The sequence below is a fragment of the Sinohyriopsis cumingii genome, chromosome 7 (assembly GCF_028554795.1).
Source record: "Sinohyriopsis cumingii isolate HCF-2022 chromosome 7, ASM2855479v2, whole genome shotgun sequence".
Taxonomy (NCBI): Eukaryota; Metazoa; Mollusca; class Bivalvia; order Unionida; family Unionidae; genus Sinohyriopsis; species Sinohyriopsis cumingii.
In genome coordinates this window covers 45,229,812-45,252,928 of record NC_142967.1, presented here as the reverse complement: position 1 = coordinate 45,252,928, position 23,117 = coordinate 45,229,812, and the positions used below count along the sequence as shown (strand labels likewise).

Sequence of the window (23,117 nt, the reverse complement as noted above, 5' to 3'; positions counted from 1 at the left end):
TTGATTTTGAGTGGATTCTGGTCAAATATAGCATAGAATAATTTTATGGCCGTACTATACAAGAGGGTTTACATTAAACAAACTAAATGTTCCTCTCATCTTTGCTCCTCAAAAACCTTGATCAAACAAGTATCACGGGTGTTACATTTGAGTTTCCTCGTGAATACTGACTTGAAAAATGAAGATATAGTTTGGGATAATATATTCAGCAAACGATTTACTAAGCAGCGCGATGTGTATTGTGCCAAAAATACATTCGGGGTAAGGCGAGGCCGGGCCGCATCAAGTTAAGTGTTGGGGGGTGGGGCGTGGGGGGTGGGGGGTTTGGTGGGGGGTGGGGGAGTTAACAAAATTTCAAAAGCGCACTGACTTTCTTGGAAAGTTCATCAAAGCAAAATAATGTCTGTTTACTCAAAGTTTTCATAATACCCAATAAACATGCGGAAGAATAAAACGATAAAATTTCGAGTGACACGTGACTGTACGTTTGTGTGTGTGTGTGTGTGTGTGTGTACGGTTTTTGTTAGCATGGGGGTCCGGAAACCCTGTACCCCCGCCCCCATCTGGCCCTGGGGTGGGGTGGATGATAAACAACTGATCCAACACTAAACTGTCGCTCTTACAAGGAATTAATAAATGCTATAATGCTTTATTACAGATGGATCAATAGTGTTTAATTTAAAATGAGATTTTCAACACGTATGCATGTATGTATGTATGTATGTATGTATGTATATATGTATTTATGTTGTAGGGTTTAACGCCATTTTTCAGCACACGATAGCTATACATGGCGGCCAGTATTAATGGTGGAGGAAGAACCCGGGAAATCCCCAGAAAGAACCACCGACCCTCGAGAAGCTACTGGCAAGCTTTCTCACATACCCACATTGGCTAAATCCGAGATTTGAACCCACGCAGACAGAGGTGAGATGGCAGTGATACGTAACGGAGAGCGCTTTAGACCACTCGGCCACTCGGGACCCCCATGTATGTATGTGTGTATGTGTGTGTGTGCATGTTGATAAGTATGCATATATAACGTCCGCCTGTCTGTATGTATGTCTATATGTGCGTGCGTGCATGTGTGCAAGCATGTACGTCCTTATGTATGTATGTGTATTCATGTGCATGTATGTATCTCTTGCTTAGCGGAGAGAGAGAGAGAGAGAGAGAGAGAGAGAGATTATTTCGGTAGGCAAGTTATCTCTTCCATAGGTGACTGTATTGTTTGTCTTTATGTTGGCGTCTTATGTGCTTAACTACAACCATAAACTGCTACACATAAAGCTGTTAAAGTAGAGACACGCGGATAATAAAGTCAAATGTTGCAGGGAAAAAACAAGTAGTCTGCTGAACCGTTTTTGATAATCAGAGTTTGTAATAAGGTACCGTTCGTTTCTGCTGTGATTTACGACATTTTTAATTATCGAATACTTAACCGCGTTGGTCTGGTTTTGTGCAGACATTTTGTCTCCCTTGGTACGAAATTGCTAATGGGCTAAGTCAAATTAAATCCTTGGTAATCTTATCCTAATTTAAATTCATTAATCAAGATTGGAAACAAGCTGGCACGCTTAAAAAATAATAAACAAATGCGCTAAAAATATTAAAGATAATCATATGTTCAAGGATCAATATGCAAAACCACATGTTACTGCCGATGAAATTGAATGTTTATTCTATAGTTTGGTGCCCTTCACCCGAGAAATTAGTGAAAGATTTTCGTTGAAGAATCTCAAATATATCCTATTTATATAATCATCGCATTAAGAAACTATATCGGCCCAGTGTTGGGCGTGTTGGACTGGCGAGCGATTGCCAATCTAAGATCCTCGACATTTTCTGTTAAGTCCAGAAAGTATCTTTAAATATAATTCATCGACATTGAAAACTATGTTTTGAACTACTTTCGTTGGAACAAGATGGGCGAAAGGGAGACAAAGTCACAACCCGAATAATCTCGAACTTTGCTGTCGTAACATGTGTACACTCCGCCAGAGACGAATCACCAAACCGTCAAAATTGATGTGTATTCCTACAACAAATTCCAAGATCATTTAACAACATGACGGAAATAGCTGAGCGAAATTCAGATCAGACAGAAAGCATGCAGGTTATCGTCGTAGAGGTCTGGGTGGTTATGAAAGTGCGTTCTTGGGCAAGGCACTTTATTCCAATTGCCTCGGCACTAAATAATCTATCAATGATGCCGTACCGTAGAAAACCAAACCAAATCAGCATCAACCTAGCGAGAATTCATGAACGAGATGGGTATGCATATTGTATTGATAACCATTAATGCTGTTTTGAAATAACCACCATTTCATTACGTAACTCAATAAACAATAGCTAGAGTAAGAACAAGGGAAAATTTATTAAATTGTTGACGAAGACATTTACCCCCCTCCCCCCAAACAAGTAGTGCCAGTAGCGGTGGAGTTGCAGCATATTTGTATTTAAGAATGGGATCCTAACAGTACTATCGGGGGGGGGGGGAGGAGGCAGACGGGGCGGTTGCCCCGGACGCCAGAGGTCTTGTGGCGCACAAACCACGGGCGCCAGAGGTCCTGAGGCGCATAAACCCTTTGGGCCTTCACAGTCACACAGGGCGGCATAGTAGGCCACTGGATCCTGGCATATATATACGCTTTTCTAGCCAGTCTGAAGACCACGAAACAACAATTATTTTTTCGAGTGATGGGTTTAGATTCATTTTTGTTTTTCCTCTATTCATGTTAAATGTCAACTAAAGATGAAAACATCTGTAATTTGCTCCATTTAATATCATTTAACACATAGTTTTTTGTCTCTCTATCAGCATAAACTTTCAAAGGAATACAATAAGGGGGGGGGGGAATTTTCCAAATGATTGGTTTAAATTTTGCATCCACTTTCTTCAGTTTCAATTGATGGATTGGAATTGCCAATTAAAAGAAATATAAAAATACAGACGGCGGGGGACGGTGGTAGGGGCATTTGATTAGTTTTGATTAGGAACGCAGCCAAGTCTTTTTAGCTCACGAATACTTTAAAACTGATCAATGCATAGTACTAGTACGATGAATGTTAGGATGCATATTAGCCATATTTAATTATTTTCTTTTGCTTGACCTATGAAGGTAAACAATTAAGTCTTTTATTATTATTATTATTATTATTATTATTATTATTTCTTTTCCATTTTTCACATCCTTTAGAGACTAGATGACTAAACTTGACCAGAACCATGCGCAGTCCACAAAATGTCTACCTGCTGACGAAAAGATAAAGTACATTAATGTCATTTGCAGAAAATTAGACTCTTCAAGCCGATGACAAAAGCATATATTTTTCAGAGGCATCATCTAAATTTCGAGAAATGGTCAGCAATTTATGTACAAGACGGAAAGCAGCCCAGTGATCGATGTAAGTTTGTTCCGTTTATTTTGTGTTTAATGTTCCAACATTACATGACCATTAATAGGCTATAAAATCCCGAGATAATGGGAGTAAAGAACTGTGCCCTGGAAAACTCTACAGCAGTCAAACAGGAATTTATCTGGACAGGATCCCCATCCGTAACCCTTGGGATGCGAGTCTGTCACTTACATTGGTTTCTGCGGAAAATGACCTATAACGGATAGTTCTTCGTAGTCGAATATTAGAATTTTGTATCGTATTAGTTTGATGATGCGGATTTGTTCAAAACGGACAGAATGACTCAGTTCCCGGAATATCCAGGAAGAACAGGTTTAATTTGTTGGCTATTAACTCTTATACAAACATTCAATGTTTACTGTGCAATGAACAGAGCATGTAAATACCGTACATTGATATTCAAATATACTCTTGGTCACTTTTTTTCTCTGTGAAATTTATGCAAATTCCCAGAAGCAACAATAATTTTGCAATTTATTGTATCGGTGGGAGGGAGTCCGCAATATGGACAGTCCTCTAGTTTTATACTGAAAATGGTTGGTTTCGCAAACCCGTCAGCACTTATTCTTTTCCTATACTGAGGTGTATGTATGCAGTAAACTGAACTTAGTTTATTGAAGATCGATTCACCTTGCCAAGTCTGTCTCTTTAATCACGGTAAGTAAGCGATTTGTGATCGGCTCTAACAAGCCCCTTGTTTATTTCCCACTAAAAACAATACGTTGAAATGCAACTGCTGTTTGCATGAAGGTAATACACATTCACAAAACTGTTTTTAAACGAACTCCTGAGATATGTGGTATATACCGTATGTAGTCACTCATAAGTCGACCCAACTGCATTCAGCTGGCAATGACAGCAGATACGGCAAATCATCGATACTGTTTGCAGTTGGATCCCTCTTATATGTGAGTATATATTGTACTATGATAACAAATATTGGGTTTACGTATATTTTTTACACTACAGGACTAATTGTTTTTCTTCTTTTCGAGCTATGAGCTTCACTTTTAACTGGCTATGTTCATGTGGGTTGGGGGGGGGGGGCGAATTGGCGCGACCCCACCCCCAAAAAGATATGCGCGAAATGAACCGAACGTTTTCTAGTGTGTTTTCTTAACAGTTAGATAGTTGAAACGTGGTTAAGATTATGCACCAGAAACTCTTAAAACACAAGAGCTAAATACGGGGTTCCGTTCCAAAGAACCCTTGCCTACCTGTTGGGGCCAGCCCACCCCCAACCTCCAAGGTCCCTTAAACGCTGTTTCTTGTTCCGCCACTGGAAAAGGAACACATAAAACATTACAGTAGGAAGCTGCAATCGCCGGGTAGGAAGATATAGTTTACTTTAACAAGCGCTGTAACTACCTCAGTGTGTATATATTTTATAATGTTCTTGCCGCACTTGTCTACGAACATTTTTCTAAGTTATGTTTCAATTGCTGTATTACATTAAGAGGGGGCGTATTTTGACCAAGTATATCGTTTTTGATACTAAAATAAATTCATCGAAGCATAAGCAAGAGGCTGAATTTTCGTGAATTTGTTGGCCCTCATCGGTTACGAAATGTTAATTTTTTTCTTATTGTCATGTAATGGATGCACTAATGTTAATATATGCTGCCTGTAAAAAAAACAAAAAAACAAAAAACAAAAAAAACAGCCGAAACAGCTTTCTCGCATATACAAGCGTCTTGATGCGGGTGATTTAATTCTTGTCATTTTTATATTAAAAAAAAATCTTAACCGTCTTCGGAATATTAAAAAAAGCAATCCCCAAGATGATGTCGAAACGTAGTCTTTCATGTTGAGTAAGAATGGAAATACACTGTACATCAACATTTTATGAATCTAAAATAACATAATATACTAATTTGAAATTGTATCTTCGTACTCAGTCATTAATTTGAAATCGTATCTTCGTACTCAGTCACTAATTTGAAATTGTATCTTCGTACTCAATAATTAATTTGAAACCGTATCTTCGTTCTCAGCCATTAATTGAAATCGTATATCCTTATCCGTATCCAGTCATACATGTAATCTTCAAGATTATTTCTTTTTATTTTGTTCAGCTGATACAATAAAATATATAATATTTGTATCGACAATTGAAAAGGTATCTCAGGGTAGAAAGCTGAACCATGAGTAACTTTTTATTTATTTATTTCACCGATTCGGATATATTTTTTTCAAGGATCTATTAGGACAGAATTTTTTAGTAAAATAATAATATTGAAATTTCTCTATATTGTATTAAAAGTAATTTTTTTCTTCATTAAATTATACTGAAAGTAATTTTCTATTAAAATAAATTGAGATTAAATCTATTTATTTCGGTACTACAATTATATACTATTTAATAAAGATTGCGCCCTTATGAGCAAAAGGCAAACCTCTCTATACGTTTCCCTTGTATTATAAGTCAGCAAAAAACTTATTATTAGGACATAATATTTTAGTAAAAGTAATAAGATTGAAATTACTTTTAATACAATTTAGAGAAATTTCAATCTCATGACTTTTACTAAAAAATGCTGTCCTAATAGATCAATGCATATGCAATATTTTGGAACAATCTTATCGCTCCCAAACTTGACTGCATTTAGATTTACACGTGTTCTATAACAGGATAATGCATTATTTTTGTATCGGTTTGAGAATGCAACTAATACCATCAAAGTAATCTATTATCAAGAAAATACATTTTTTATACTTCCTATTGCGTATCACCCAGAATATTGCGAGCGCTGGTAGTTGCAAACACATAGGTCAAAAGCAACGTTGTCAACCCTGAAGAGGTAGCCTATGATACCAATGAAAATGAATGAGAATACGATGAGGTCGCAATCCAGAAATGCACTTTATGTAGACAATGCACAAGTCCTTCTCAAAAGCGGCGTGCGAAGTGGAAACTTTACTATTTTTATAAATTAGTTAATACTCTTGAAGATGGAACTGTTGATCCTAAGGTTATATGGAATGTAGCCAAAACACTTCTGCAGCGGAATACTAACTTGGAGTATCCACAGCTATAACAGGAAATATCTTCACTCTAGCTTCGATAGAGCAAATTTATTTAATACATACATCTCTGAATAATCCTTTGTAGGCGGCATGCTCATATATTGCCATCTACACTTCTTCCCTATATTACCTTAACAGTACTATCATTAAAAAAAATCAAGTAAAGATACACTTTCAAATACCGACAATAGCACATGGGGGTGGGGGGGGGCCTGATTCGATCAACCAACTCTAGCAGATCGCGGTGGTGTTGATGGTGGTTGGGTGTCCTGGGGCGGAGTGGTGGTGGTATCCTGATGAGCTCATCCAAAATATAGACTTCAACAGACCTAGTGTTCTGGTGAGATCAGCCAAATCTATACACAATCAGAGGGGGGTGGGGGTGGGTGGGTGTGTTCTGCTGAAGTCATCCAACTCGACACTAGTAGACTAATGGATTGGTGGTCCTTTTTAGATAATCAATTCTAAGCACTCTCAGGACAATGGGTGCTTATGAGATCAACCTCAGATAGTATGTGTATTTGTGTGTGTGTCTCTGTGTGTGTTGGATTTGTAGTGTGTGTGTGTTGGATTTGTAACGTAGCTTTAACAATTTTCCATGTCTGCAGTTAGTTTAGAAATCTATTTATATTCGGTGTGGGTAAAATATTCATAAATTCTTCAAGCATTTGCATACATATCTTAACAGCGAATAACCTATTTAGTTGCATGCAACCCGATTTCAAACATAAAGATTTAGCAATGTTACAACTGTGTGATATTTTCAAAATATCAAATGCATGACAGACTCTGAAGGCATGGAAGTTACAGTGACATTCTTGTTATTATATGTATGGCTTTTGATGAAGTCTGGCACAAAGACCTAATTAAAAATTAAAGAGATAGTGAAACTGGTGATAAATTATTGAAATGGTTTACAAGTTTACTCCTAAATAAAACTCACAAAGTTGTTATAAATTTAAGAAAAGGTCATGGCTGGTGTGCCACGAGGATATATGTTTGATCTACAAATATTTTATGATGCTAATATTGTCAGTGATATTCAGTCCAGTATAAGACTGTTTGCTGACGATACATTTTTTGTCATTTAATGTGAAGGACCGAACCCTGGTAATGGTCTTCTGAGTGTAGACCTACATAAAACCAATTTGTGGGCCGATCAATGCTTAGTAGGATTCAACAAAATAGAAAGAAAACGGAACTAAGGAGAAAACCTTTGAAGAAGCGCAACTCACACCGTTTAATAAATTATGCCGTTATCACACACATACACACACACACACACACACACACACACACACACATTAAATCACTGTAGCTTAAAAATTTCACCTTAATACAAACTAGTTTTGATACTACGGACACACAATATTTGAGATGCTGCAATAAGTATAAAACCGCTCCGGTGGCCTAGTGGTTAGAGCGTCCGCCTCGGATGCGGGAGGTCGTGAGTTCGATCCCCGGCCGAGTCATACCAAAGACATACAAAAATGGTACTAACAGCTACCTCGCTCAGCGCTCAGCGTAAGAGGTTAGTGTTAGGATTGGTCGGCCTGGTGTCAGGATAATGTGACTGGGTGGGACATCATGATACATGTCTGCGGCATGATGCCCCAGTGCTAGACTTCACTATAAACTGCCACACTACAGATATCATAGCGATATGACTGAACAATTGCTAAATCTATGTTAAAAATCCAAATCACACACACACACACACACACACACACACACACACACACAACAAATATAAAAACCGTGAAAAAGAAACAAAATACTTGCTAATGCAATAAACTACACGAAGGTACGACTCACGTATACCTGTGGGACCCAGCTCCACCATGTGTCCGAAGAACATAACATCTGTCTAATATTCAAAAAATGGTGAAACAGAAACAAAATAAAAGCTAAATTATACGAAGGTACGAGTCACGTATACATGTGAGCCCTAGTTCCACCATTTGTTCGGATGACATGAAGATATATCTAATATTCAAAAACAGTGAAATAGAAACAAAATACAAGCGAAACTACACCAAGTTACGAGTCGCGTATACCTGTGGGCCCTAGTTTCATCATTTGCATTGGATGACATGAGGATATGTCTAATATTCAAAGCATTAATTCAGGACTAATGTACATCAAAATTCATTGTTACCGAAGTCTGTTAATGAATGAAATCTTCTCCCCTTACAGCGGAATGACCCTTCATTGTACTATTTGAAGCTGTACTTGAACAGGAATAGAGAGAAATAACACAGATTTATTTCAAGAATTGGAGGACATGTCTGTGGCTAAAAGATGGTCTAAAACATTTGTCATTAAACTACAATCGCTTACGAAGAAGAATCTACCAAACATCCAGATTGTACCAAACATGCTATTACCAGGAACCGTGCAATAGTTACGCTGTTCCTATAAAGACATATCTATGCCATGGAATGTCAATCCCTTGCGATCGCTTAAGGCAAATGAGGAGTTTCTTCAGCACTGTCCAGAAATTCATAATCGTGTTTAATAGATTTAATCTGTTTTTGTGTCAAATTGACCTAATATGATTAGGTCGGTATTTGTATGTATCACGCATGCATCATCTGTGTCGAAGTTAAGTTTCCTACGCATGTCCACTTCCATATAAGGTACCTTAAAAATATTGCACGTAATTATAATAATGCTTCGTTAGCTTGTATCAAAGCGTGCATTTATTATTTACCTATTTATGTTTCATTAATCGCGTTAATAAGATCATATTGGAAAAGATTACTGTTAATCCTCTGTATTTACTGATGAGATATTTTGTGTGCACATTCTATGCTTCCAAAACTATTATTTAAATCAAAACTGATACATGTCAATGGCAATTTATGGAACTGATTTGAATATAAAATAATCGGAGCTCCTTTGTTGGAAACGATAAAGAACCAGTGTCCAATCTACATGGAATTCGAAGATTAAAATAAAATTAGTTGGGGAACACTCATTGGGCACTTTCATTGATAAAATTATTAGTGTTCGGGGTAACTGGAACTTTAAAGGCCAAATTATCTGCAATGATGTAATCTCTGGTTCACCGGGCTAGCGCTAGTCTAATAGTTGCGTGCACCCGCAGTAACACCGGCCATATTTAATGGCGGATAGGCATCATTTGTACAAACTTGGTCTCCGGGTATTTTAATTTCAGTTGATGCAAATCATCTGGGATCGCGAAGGTTAGAACATCTCACAAGTTAAAAATATCTATCCCATGCAAAGAATACGTAAAATATAATCCAGAATATGGTATATATAGATAAGTATCTGCAACAAGGTGAAATACACTAAAAAAGGAAAATTACAAGATGTCAAGGATTGACGATGACACAAAATATGTGAACAAAATGAAAATAATATTCAAATAGTGCTGGTGTTTTGTGATTTCTTAATGCACGCATTGCTAAACCGATTACTAGTAACTCATTTCAAACTTTCCTTTATTCAAGAGGAGTTAAGCTGAAAATCAATACTTATATAAAAATGACTTTTTTAAGTAAAGAACACATAACTCTGATTATTATATTACTACACACACACACACACACACACACACACAGAGTCTTCAACTTTCACAGTCGTTACCGTTGTACAGACTTGAAGGGAATTCATTCCACGTGTGCATTTGATAACTATTCATTATATGTTCAGTTATTATTGAAAAAGCCATTTTGAAAAATAAAATCTGTTTTTAGTAGAGACGACCGGTTCTGATGCTGATGATCATCATTTATACATACCTGAAATAATTCTATTCCTGAATGTTTTTGTAAAAATAAAAAATGATTTGTTGTTCAACAAAGGTTTTTAAGCTATTAGGTTTTGATGTAGCAGAGAGAGAGAGAGAGAGAGAGAGAGAGAGAGAGAGAGAGAGAGAGTATAATCTAAATATGATCAAACTGCTGGAAACAGAAACATTAATTGAGACATTTCATTATAACTGTAATTAGGTATGAAAAAGTACGATTTAAAAAATAACAGTTAATATGATTGCCAATGCAAACAATATCCACTGGTATGATGGACTCAGTAAGCGACATATAACAGACTTGTTTTTCATAGGAACTACAAGTACGCGCTGATTTAAACGTATCTTTAATATTGAAAAGGATTAAATAATGACTTGTTTACTCCGGTCTCACGCGTCCCTGATCTGATATCCATTTTTCAACCGTATAACTATATATTAGTTACTCCCTAAACGTATTTTATTTTCCTGTCTTTTCTACGTGGATATTACACTAAAATGTACCAGCAGACAGTGGCACTCGCAGAATGTTATTTTCTTTGTGGGAATGGGGCAAACATATAGTCTTACAGATATGGACCAAAACATGTTTAGAGTACTCTATGTGCGGGAGCCCATGCCAACAAATTATCGTTACTTTGTATGGTAATGACAAATGTAAAACACAGCAAGCAAAAAAAAAAACAAAAACTTGCTCAACTTTCAAAAGGAGCAATTACCAAAAATATTGACTTATCTCCCTAACAATCCAATTAAAGTCTTTAAAACATGCGTACAACAAGATAAAAGGGTCATGGAAATATCTGAAACGAACGGTGTAACGAAACTCTTTTAAGTACAGCTAACGCTACTACGACAGCATTAGATTCCAACAAGCCCAACTATTTATCTGGGTTGTCGTAGCTTGAGCGTTAATCCTGATCGAAATGAAGGTCAAGGATTAACAGTTGAAGGGTGAAGTCTTCCTGAGTGCAGTGATGGTAACTAAATTTAAAAAATGTTGTGTATTTATTTGTATTAATCTCTGGGCTGATTCGTTTTTAATTTATAATCTGGGAAAGCTCGCGAATCCAGTAATCGCTTTTATACGATTTGTATGATGCCAATCAAACTTGTCGTTTAAATGAAGGTTGATAATTGATGATAAAACCAGGATTTAGACATAGTTGAATAATGCATTATTGAATTTATATGTAGTTTCCCTAGTGAAAGCCCTTTTGGTTTTTGTTATGATATTGATTCCTAATCAGATGCACCTTGTCATATTATGGCTCACAAACTTATGCAGTGTCTCCTTGTATGGGTGAAACCAACAGCATGGATCAAATATCAACGTACTGCTTGGTCTGACTATCAAACGTAATACTTCTATTAAACTTTTTACGTCTCTTTTCTTTAATATGTACTGAATACACGGCTTGATAAGAAAACACACATTAACCTCTGCGAAAGCTAGTCATGTTTAATCTAAAAAACATGGAAACCAATTCAACGACTGTATTAAAATTTGAAAAGATGATAATCCATTAATGCATTTTTTCCTTCTTACCTACGTCGATAGTCAAAAACCCAGCATTTTCATCCAGTGCTGCTAATTTATATTCTTGAATATTAAAACAAATCAAATTCTATATTTCCTGCAAAGTGGTTATAATACATTTATTTTAAGAATGTATGCAATAATCCCCACCCCCCATTGCGAGCATGGGTGTGTAAAATAGGCCTAATTGTATGAATTTATGCAACAACTGCCCCTGCGGGCTTTGGTTGGTAGAATAGCCTGGTTGTATGAATGTATGCAGCAATTGCTCCTGCGGGCTTGTGTTGGTAGAGAAGGTCTTATTGTATGAACGTATGCAATAACTGCCCCTGCGATCTTGGGTTTGTATAAAAGACCTGACTGTATGAATGTTTGCAACAATTGCCCTTGCCCCTATGATCCTGAGTTTGTAAAATAAGCCTGCTTGTAAGACTGTATGCAACAATTACCCCTGCGGGCTTGACTTGATAGAGAAGGTCTGAATGTATGAATGCATATATTGGAGGCAGGAGTCAACGTGGCTCGATCGATAGCGCGCCTGATTCGTGACTGGAAGGGTGCTCGGTTCGAAACGAACGATCGGATCAATCTGTCGGATGCCACTGCGTATCCTTGGGCAATGAACTTTTTACTTCAATCACCGCTGCATTAAAGTAACGTACTTCTGCTGATGTGCCCTAGATCACCAAACAATACAAAACTCTCCAGATAAATAAATGGTGGGGTTGTGTGTATGCGAAGTAGAACAGCCCTAAAGTTAACGTAACAATAGCAAAGTAGTACTTTGCATACGTACAAGGTACCATTTTTCAAGTTTAGCCATATGTGTGTCAGCAAGTGCGTATTACCGATTACAAACGAAACAAATGCAATTTGGATCTGTTTGAGTAATCCGTATGGTTGAGGAAGTAACCAGGGGTGTGGTGCTCTTGGAACGCTTGGGATGTCGTTCACGTTTTTTGTGTGATCTCTTCCTTTTTTTTCCGCTCGCCATTATTACCCCGGATATGAGTAACATGCAGTCACGTACTAAGGATAAATGGGGCCCGTGGCGAATATGAAGGCCCAAAGGGGTTTTGGCGCCCCAGGACCTCAGGCGCCCCAAGACCTCAGGCGCCCAGAGCAATCGTCCCGTCCGCCCCAGCCCTTTTTTTTAGTACGCTACTATTAACATGTGTTCCCTGACTTCTCGTTTGTATTCTCTCACTTCTTTATTTAGCTCTATGTAACTATTAACACCGTACATTTAAATTCGACATAACGGTACTAGCTGATACATCAACATCAACACAAAGTTGCAATCCGTTCTGCCTGTATTCTTGTGCACTCTGCATGCACTATACAAGTTAACTGCTGCAAGACTGTGGGTAGGAAATGTGGCGTTTACAAACCTGATGAAGTGACTAGAAGATAGAGGAGCTATGAAAAGAAGACGAAGGGTGGACGAGACGACAGGGGAGATAGCTATATGCTTCTAACCTATTTAAATATTCAACAAAATTCCCACGTGAAGTAACACATACCAACGCGATAATAGCTACATGGAGTCATAGCGATTATGTGTGTAATAAATACTTAATTTTTCATCGCAAAGGATAAATTGTCATAAGCAAGGTAATATAATGGAAGATTGCAGAAAGAAATCACATACCTTAAAAAGGCTGTTAAAAAAGGATGAATTAAATCAAAACGATTCCTTCGGTTTACATAGATAGTCCAAAATATGTCCTCGTTTTAATAGCGTACTTCACGTTCTCTAGTGTATCTCTCTCTATAAGCTTCGGTAGCCGTTCCACGGTGTAGTGTCAGTCAATCATAGCCACAGCACTTAGTGGATCAATATTTTATCTCCTCCGAGCCCGATATAACTAAATACGTCTCCTTCTGTCTCTGTCCACTTGTAAACAGTTTTTGAATTCATGTCGCTCGAAATATACGACCGCAGATCGAAGTAATGTATTCAATCATAACAGTTATATCGCCCCTGGTCTAAGCAATTTAAAAATACACCAGTTGATTTATAAGTCTTTCACCATATTGTTGACACTCTTTTCAAACGATTTACCTGTTGCGATCCGAATTCTTTGACAATATTTCTATTGTTAATATCTAATAATGCTCATGTTTGCAGTACTTTCAATTCGCACACAGTTACTACTCACCTAAGCACGACAAAAATAGATTTTGGCTGTTGAAACGTTTATGGTCTGCAACGACGGATAACATCTGCTCATTAATCATTAGTTTTCACCAGAATTCTCTTGTCATGCGATGGAAATATGCAATTTTGAAAAGATATTATTGGCTATATACGAAAGCCAGTTCATACTAAGTGCTCAGGAAAAACACGACGGCAAACCAGGTCGTTTTTTTTTAACCCTATTCTTATTACAAGCAGACGACACTGGCGTGACTGACTATCCAGGTAGTCTTATTGCGTGATGTCCTCAAATTTTCGTATCGTTCTTCGTGTCTCCCCTATTACAAATACTTTTGGGTAGTAAAAGTTATGCAAATTTCATCTCATGGATATAATATCCATTATATATATATATATATATATATATATATATATATATATATATATATATATATATATATATATATATATATATATATATATGTATGTGTGTGTGTGTGTGTGTGTGTGTGTTCTTAAAGTTCTAAAATGTATGATAACTCCTGCTGTCAGATCACTACATCATCTTGTTTTCTTGCTTACAACATTGTTATAGTGATTTTAGCAGATCATGACCAAACAAATCCAGTGGACTTGACTTTAGACTGGACACAAATTCATGGTTAGATTTCTATTACCCTCTCTTCGAACATTAGGCGCTAAGTCTAACCACAAACAACAAAACAACTACTACCGAACATATAGCCATTTCTTAAAACACTCAGTAATTTTACCACCCACCCCCACCAGTCACAAACGATTTATCTAGCGACTTTGACCTTTGGCCCAATTATCTATCAGGATACTCAGTTAACACCGGTGACTATGTTGTGCTGTCATACACTAGTAATAATCTATGAACACGTAAGGTTTCTTTCTTTTACTGCATTTTAAAACTTAAAGTCAGTTGAACGCGTAACTTGACCTTTGACCTTGACGTTCCCGAGACAATTTACAGCCCAACGTAAACTTTTTATTTCTTCTTTATTATTTCTCATGAAACGTGTTCCAAGGTAACGGTATATACTATATCCACAATCTTTAACATTTAACCACAGATTACAATATGTCCTCTCTGGCCTTGACCTCTGGTCTCTTAGGGATGATCCCCTCGTCCAACCGACTCGATGCAGTGTTGACATGGTTTGCTTAAGATTCAGGAGGCGTGGCCAATCTTATGAATTGTGTAATAAATTAAACCTCTCCGGTGGCCTAGTGGTTCGAACGTCAGCCTCTGATGCGGAAGGTCGCGGGTTTGCACCCCGAATGAGTCATACGAAAGATTTATAAAACTGGTACGCACAGCCACAGGGGCTCGTATCGTTGCTTACAATTGACCTGTCATACATGTACTATATAATTAACTAAAAGGGAAGACACTTGTCTCCTTGATCGCACGACCTATTTACGAATAAACGCTGATATTTCAAGATACGCTTTGTGATCAGAGCCATGTCCAGCGGTAGCGTGGCAAAATGATTTGGCATTCCTTAAAGGTATGATATTAAGTCAACCTTTTGATAGGGATATGCAGTCGAATGCCTGAGCTAAATACAAACTTATTAAGCTACGCAAAGCGTAGCTTGAAATATCAGCGTTTATTCTTAAATAGGTCTCGCGAGCAAAGAGACAATTGTCCTCCCTTGTAGTTATTATATAGTTTATGTATGACTGGTCAATTGTAAGCAACGATACGAGTCCCTGTGCTAACAGCTGCCTCGCTTGGCGCTCAGCATTAAGAGGTTAGTATTAGGACTGGTCGGCCTGGTGTCAGGATAATGTGACTAGGTGGGATATGATGATACATGCCTGCGGTATGATGCCCCAGAGCTCGACATCATTATAAACTGTCACACTGCAGACATCGTAGTGATGTTACTAAAGCTAAGTTAAAAATCAAAATCACACACACTTAAATAAATTTAATTTAACTAAAGGTTGACGTTGAACAGATGGACGGTTAGCGATTGGTACTATTTCACTGGTCTTAAAGGAAGCTAAAACGATTAATGTAATGTCTATTCTAGCAGCAGAGAGGATGAACAGCCTCTAATTGACTTATCTGTCAAATCGCAAAATAAGCCTTCCATGAAAATCCCCAAAATTCTAATTGACTCACTCTCGAATCGCAAAAATAACCTTTATCAAAATCGCAAGAAGAAAGATCGCGGGGGTGACTGAGGTGCCGAGACAGCGCCCTCGTTGCTGCTATCAATTAGAAAAAGTTATATCAAATAATGACAATAGAAGAAGCTTATACAACACGTCTAACTCGAGAACGACTAGAAGCAATTAATAAATATCTACCAATGAGAGATGCTGTTAAGGGAAAACTACAAGCAAGACAAGAATCTCAAGTTGAATATGCAGAAGGCACAGAACAATTATTTAGACCTGTTACAAAAGCTACCGAGGGAGTTACAACAGTCATTAGAGAGGGTCTTCTTCCATCAGTCAAACAAATCGCTGAACAAATTGCAAAGATAGCTGCAGATCAACCTCAACCATTTCCTCAACTTCAAGATGATGGTGAAGAAACACTTGAAGGTGCTGTTGGTGAGAAACCAAAAAAGGGAAAAAGATGAAATGATTTTAGGGAAAAATGTACTAAAGAGGGTATACAAGAAATACAAAAACATAAATTGAAAAATAGACAGGAAAAGCCACGTTTCGTGAGTTTGCTGCTGAAAATTATTATTCACCAGATATGTTTTTAAAACCCAAATACGCTAAAAAAGTAGATAGTGCCACATGGAACGATTGGGTGTTTAAAATAAATCAAATTGTTGATCATATAGACAAAGAAAATATTGATTATAAAATTTATCTAAAAGGAGTAAAAAGTTATAAAAAAACACAAAATGAACAAAAAGAACAAGAAAAAGAACAGAAACAAAAAGAAAAAGAACAAAAATTACAGCAACAACCTCCTAAGCAAGAGCTTTCCTATAAACTCCCTCCACCATTGCAACAAACGGAAGAAGAATATTTTCCAGAAGAAGAAGAAACGTATTATTCAGATGATCTTTCTGGTGCTACTTGTAGCGGTTTTACTACAGGAAGTGGTCTTGTTACTTCATGCCCTAACAATATTCTCTCCGACATAGAACGACTAGAAGTTCTCATAGGAGGAAAACGAGCCGGTAACAGTTCTCCAGAAATAATGAAGCAGCTGATATTTGTCGACGATTGTTCACAGGCGGTGTCATGGATATTAACATTTATCGGGAACGTATAGATGAACTCACTGATGACTACAGTGACTAAATGATTAGATAAATGGTAAGTAAATAAGATGTTCATACACGATGGTGAACGCAGACCTGTAATGATCAGAGCAGTAAACCCACGTTTACATGTATAAGAAGCAAATTACGGAGACGGACTTGGTGATGTTGTTCAGGGATTATTCAAATGGATGGCTCCAAAGGCAGGACCAATTGCAAAACAATTATCAATGAAAGCTATCGACGTTATTCGTGAGTTTTTTCCTAAAATACTTGAACTATGGAGAAAAATAAACCCGCCGGCAAGTATTCTCAGACACAACAATGACCCATACGGTGAAGGCCGTCACATTTCCCCCGGAATTGTAAATATAACCCCAACGATCGCAGTCAATCTTATTTGTGATGCAATTGTTGGAAGTTATCAGACAAACACTGATATATCAAATCAAGCACAGCAGGGATATATTCTTTAAACTTTTACACCGCAAGTCCCACTCGGATATCTGATTGTGAAAGAACCGATCAATCCGGTCTATCTACGATGTCATAAGCGGCTATTGTCAAAAATAAATTTCAAAATAACTGACCGATCCAGTAACTTGCTTGACCTTCGTAAAGAAGTTTTAAGTCTGAATTTATATGTGAAATCTTAAGATTTCCAATCTTAAAAATCTACGATTTTCGAGGATTTTTAATCGTAGATTTCCAATCTTAATGATTTCTGAAAAACAGGAGGAAAAAAATACATAAAGTTCCCCTTCTTCATCCTTGCCTCTGTTCTTGATTTCATCAAGGGGTGGATATTTTCTTTACTGACAAATCGACTAGTGAAAAAAGAGACTAAAATCTCAATCAAACCTTTCAAGAAATAACCCTAACTTTCATTTTCACTGACAGTTTCTGAAATAAATTTCTTTTATTGTCTTACACTGGTGCTGATTGCCTTTTTGCTTCGTATTCACGAGATAGTTCTTATCTATTTTTTCTATAGCAGGAGAGAGAGAGAGAGAGAGAGGAATTCCCCATCTTCACTTTCTTTTACTGTAGCCAACGATTTAAACATATCACCTTGAATTCGCGTCACAAACTTGTATTCTGATGGTAGTGTGTATCCAACATCGTATTTACGTTCTTGTAATGTTTCAAAATCAGAAATAATTTTTTCAGGATCTAGTTAATCAGATATATTTATGCCGTCATGTTTTAATTTTTTTAATATCAGAAATAATATCAGTCCATCAAGTCGTTCCCCCGTAATTCTCGCGGAGGTGGAATTGCTGTCATCACAAAGAACTCCATCATAAAACGTCTTAACTACACCACAACATTCAATTTCGACCACACATCGTTTGAACTAGTCCAAACCAAACTCACACCGGAGGAAAGGTCAGTCCATTTTTTCTGCCTATACCGCCCTCCTCCTAGTAGAAAAAACAAGCTGACTGACTCTCTCTTTTTGGAGCAGTTTCCGAATCTCCTGGACTATGGAAATTCGATAGGTGGAAACCTGAGTATTCTTGGAGATTTCAACTTTCACTTTGACTGTCCCGGAAACTCAAATACATAAAAACTCGTATATTCCATTAATGTTTTCAACCTCAAACAGTCAGTTAACCAACCCACCCATAAACATGTTCACATTTTAGACTGGATTCTTCATAGACCTGATGATAACATTCTACGGTCATCCCTGGTATCCCATGACGTTGCATCAGATCACCTCTGCATTATATGCCATCTTGACGTATCAGTCCCTAACCCTCCACCTTTATCTGCTACTAAGAGAAACCTCCGTATAACAAATAGAACCAAATCAATGCTCGACATCCAAGCTAACCTAACAACTTGCTTACCTCCTACCGCAGAGGAACTCGATAACTGCCTGCGTTAATTACTTGACAAACATGCCCCAGCTACCAAGTGCAGAGTATCAATTCAAAAGTGTTTTCCATGGTACAGCAGTGTTAGGGACCAGCTTCGCACTGCTAAAAGAGACCGCCGTAAAGCTGAGAAGCTCTGGCTTTCCACTAGACTCACTATTCATAAGCAAATCTATGAAGTCGCTAAGAAGAATGTCACAAATATAGTCCATGCAGAGAAATCAGCCCACTAAACTACTAAGATCATGGAAAGTTCCAGCTGCAAAGAGCTCTTCGAGACTACTAACAAACTAATGTCAAGGAACAAATCAACACCACTTCCAACTACCTTCTCTCCAGTCGACCTTCCTGACATGTTTGCAAATTTTTTCCGTGACAAAGTACAAACGATTAGAGATAAGCTTGACACCACAATTTCAATTGACTCATTGTCACCATACAGTTGGGATACAGAATTTGAGCGGCAACCATTAGCAGCATTTGAACCTGTCTCTATGGATATTTTACGTACAAACTGTGATAAAGAGTGCAACAAGGTCATGTGAACTTGATCCAATTCCAACATTACTGCTGCTTGAGTGCTTAGATCCAGTATTGTCTTCACTAACTGATGTTATTAATACCTCTCTCTCATCTGGGGAATTCCCATCATTTTTCAAAACTGCCATTGTAAAGCCTCTGCTGAAGAAACCAACACTAGACCATAACGATTTAAAGAACTACCACCCAGTTTCTAATCTCCCATTCATTTCAAAAATCTTTGAAAAGGTTGTTCTATCCCAGCTTGTATCTCATCTAAATTCAAACAGTCGTTTTAGCAATGTACAATCTGCATATCGCCCTTGCCACAGTACTAAAACTTTTCTTCTGAAAGTTGTTAATGACATTCTCTCTGCTTTGGATAGCGGAAAGATTACAGTCCTCACCCTCCTTGATTTGTCTGCAGCATTTGACACAATAGACCATGATATATTACTTCACCTTCTCCAGCATGTATTTGGCATTCATGATACAGCCTTACTGTGGTTCAAGTCCTACTTGGTCAACAGGACACAAATTTTATCTGCAAATGGAATACACTCCAGCCCAGTTCATCTATGTTGTCGTGTTTTACAGGGGTCTATTCTTGGACATGTTCTCTTCATTATGTACACTCAGTCGCTCTCAAGTGTCATAGATCATCATCCAGTGTCTCACCAATTGTATGCCGATGACACCAAAATATACAAATCTAGCCACCCAACTGAAGTTGATGCTACCTTCCAAGGTGTAGAGAGGTGCATTTCTGATGTGAAATTATGGATGACTTGTAACAAGCTGCAGATGAATGATGATACAACTGAGGCCATTCTGATCACAACACAAAGACTTTATCATTCACATCCTTTACCTCAAACAATAAATATCAGCAACACCAACATTAAATTCACACAATCAGTACGAAACCTAGGTGTTACTCTGGACAGTACTCTCACATTGCACCAACATGTCATGAACATATGCAAGGCTGCATATCTTGAGCTGAGACGCATCAGCCCAATTCGCAAATATCTTTCAGTTGATGCCACTAAAACATTTGTGTGTTCATTAGTACTTTCAAGACTGGACTATTGTAACTCAATTCAGTCTGATTCATCTCAATATCTACTCCAGAAACTTCAAAAAGTTCAAAACACAGCTGCTCGGATCATACTTAGAGTACCACGATCAGAGCACACCTCCCCGCTGCTCTGTACCCTATACTGGCTATCCATTCGATCCAGAATCAAACACAAAATTTGTTCTCTGTGCTACATTTCACTGTCGGACTCTAGTCCAACATACCAATCTGACCTCACCCATGTGTACATAACAGCAAGATACTTACGCTCCTCTTCTGACAATCATATACTCATTATTTCCACTATGAAAACAAAGTCATATGGACAGCGTTCTTTTGCATACCAGGCCCAGCAACGTGGAATGAATTGTCCACTGAACTTAGACACAAAGACACATTGATCACATTCAAGAGAGCTCTTAAAACTCACTTACTTTGACAGCAAGAACAAACTTAAAGACCTAATAATGTTTCCTACCTGAAATATTCTCAGCATGTTTTTTATTTTTTGATGTTTTTTTAATTTCACGTTGTTTGTTTTTATAATAATATTATTATGTTTCTTATCTTATAGGTGTTGCCTAATGTTATAAAGCGCTTAGAGCTTCTAAAGATTAGGCGCTAGACAAAGTCCTCATTATTATTATTATTATTTGCGTAATTCATTATACAGTATATAATATATCTTTAAATCTTATTTCTCAATAATACAATTGTGTAAAACGCAACCTCTAGATTACTGAAGTTGGGAGAGGTAAGTGAAATATTGTCTGTCAATTATCATGTAGACATTTATTTTGTATGATCGCGGCGGCTGCAATGACCAAAAATAATCAGTAACAAAGATAGCTATTTAATTAATGCTACTGGAGATAATTTAGCTCGATGATGTTTTCCTCCGTAGATTTTTATTAGGGACATTGTCTGTATCTAACACTATTGGAACATAATAAAATGAAATCCGTTGTTCGTACTTTTGTGAAAAAGCCGATTTGTATACATTATCTGCAACACGCTGTACCCCGCGCAGGTTAATACCGAAATACTTGCCAGCTGCGTTCATTGATTGAAATATTATTTCTTCACCGTTCTCAGTATTTATGGATTTAACAACCTTAGGATTTTTTTCATATTTACCAGTCCCACCACATGCAGAATTCTGACTCTGCGTGATAGGTGTCAGATTGGAAATAATATTAATTTTGTGGACATCAATATAATTGATCACAAGACCGTCTTTGATCTCCCCGTGAAAAGCCTCGTACAAAAACCCATGAGATAGATATTTTTTGTTACCCACGGCCGTGAACATTAGATAACCGGCATTATTAACAATACCAAATGGTTTTTTTCTGGCGACATTATATAACTACACCATCACGAGATGCTTCATAATTCTTGATGATAGGATGTCTGACAAATTCTTTTTGCTCCATTTTATATATGATATTATGTGTCTAAATTATAATTTGTCTTTACAAATATAGCTATATAATCTTCAGGGTTCTTATAACTTTACAAAGAGCAGAGTCCTTGACAGAGTCATGGTTTTTATGTTTTATCCTCGTATCTTTTCAGGTCTCTGTATCTTTTACCACCACATTGCACACACAACTGCGTTTTCCCTCTAACTCCAACACCACACCGTAAACAAAGTTTTGGACCAAGACTCTCTCTTCGTACGCTTTGCAAATTCTGTCCGCAGAATTCATTTACGCAAGATTTGTTACAAGTGGTTGAAGACCCTATCAGCATTGATACCTTATTTGAGTCATTGTATATATATAATATTTTTTATTTAAATATTTGTCTAAAAATAATATGGAAGAGTTTGAGATATTATCTACAATCGAGCCCTGGAAAACTTAGTTTCCTGAATCCATATTCGATCTTGACAGAAGAACCCCTGACTTGCGGAGGCGAGCTTTGCTTGATGCGACGAATAATCTGATTAATAATAATTATCTTGTGCCAATGTGATTTTCAAAGCTGATTTGTATGGCCGAACGAGTAATCGAACATTTTACAAATGCGATGCGTGGAAATGGGTTAAAGGATCTACGACGTGAAAAAATAAACAAATGGGCTGAATTATTTAAGGATACCGGGGCTACAATAAATGATGTCGACGAGTTAGGATGCACATTAAAATTTCCAATAATAGTAAAAACGATAAACGGAGAGATTCAAAGATTAAACGAATCAAAGAATAAGTGGAAGGGAGCACCAATTGAAATTATTGATCATAATGCGCACGCTTCGACTAGCGCAGTAACAATGTTTCCACGAGATCGGACTGTAAGATTTTATCCCCAAGACACTGGGAAAAACATGTTTGGTTTTATTCACAAAATAAGTAAAAACGATCCTGTATCAATATGGTTATTTCAAAGTTCCGATGATGTGAAATATGATCAAACTGTACGACCTAACAGGGAAATATATCGTAAAGAATCTCTCCAC

General features: G+C 37.3%; 1 protein-coding gene across 3 annotated transcripts in view; it reads right to left on the bottom strand.

Moving 5' to 3' along the window:
- Window positions 1-23,117, bottom strand: part of LOC149795125 (uncharacterized) — a 60,180-nt gene that overhangs the window by 20,022 nt on the left and 17,041 nt on the right. The window contains exons 1-2 of one of the 3 annotated variants that reach the window (XM_089964832.1): window positions 13,417-14,059; window positions 4,638-4,699 (exon numbers count right to left, since the gene is read on the bottom strand). The exons of 1 other annotated variant lie outside the window; for it this stretch is intronic. The gene's annotated coding sequence lies outside the window, so the exon portion shown is untranslated. Of the gene's footprint in view, window positions 1-4,637; window positions 4,700-13,416; window positions 14,060-23,117 lie in introns of those variants that run through there. One more of the 3 variants, XM_089964831.1, reaches the window with a different exon arrangement.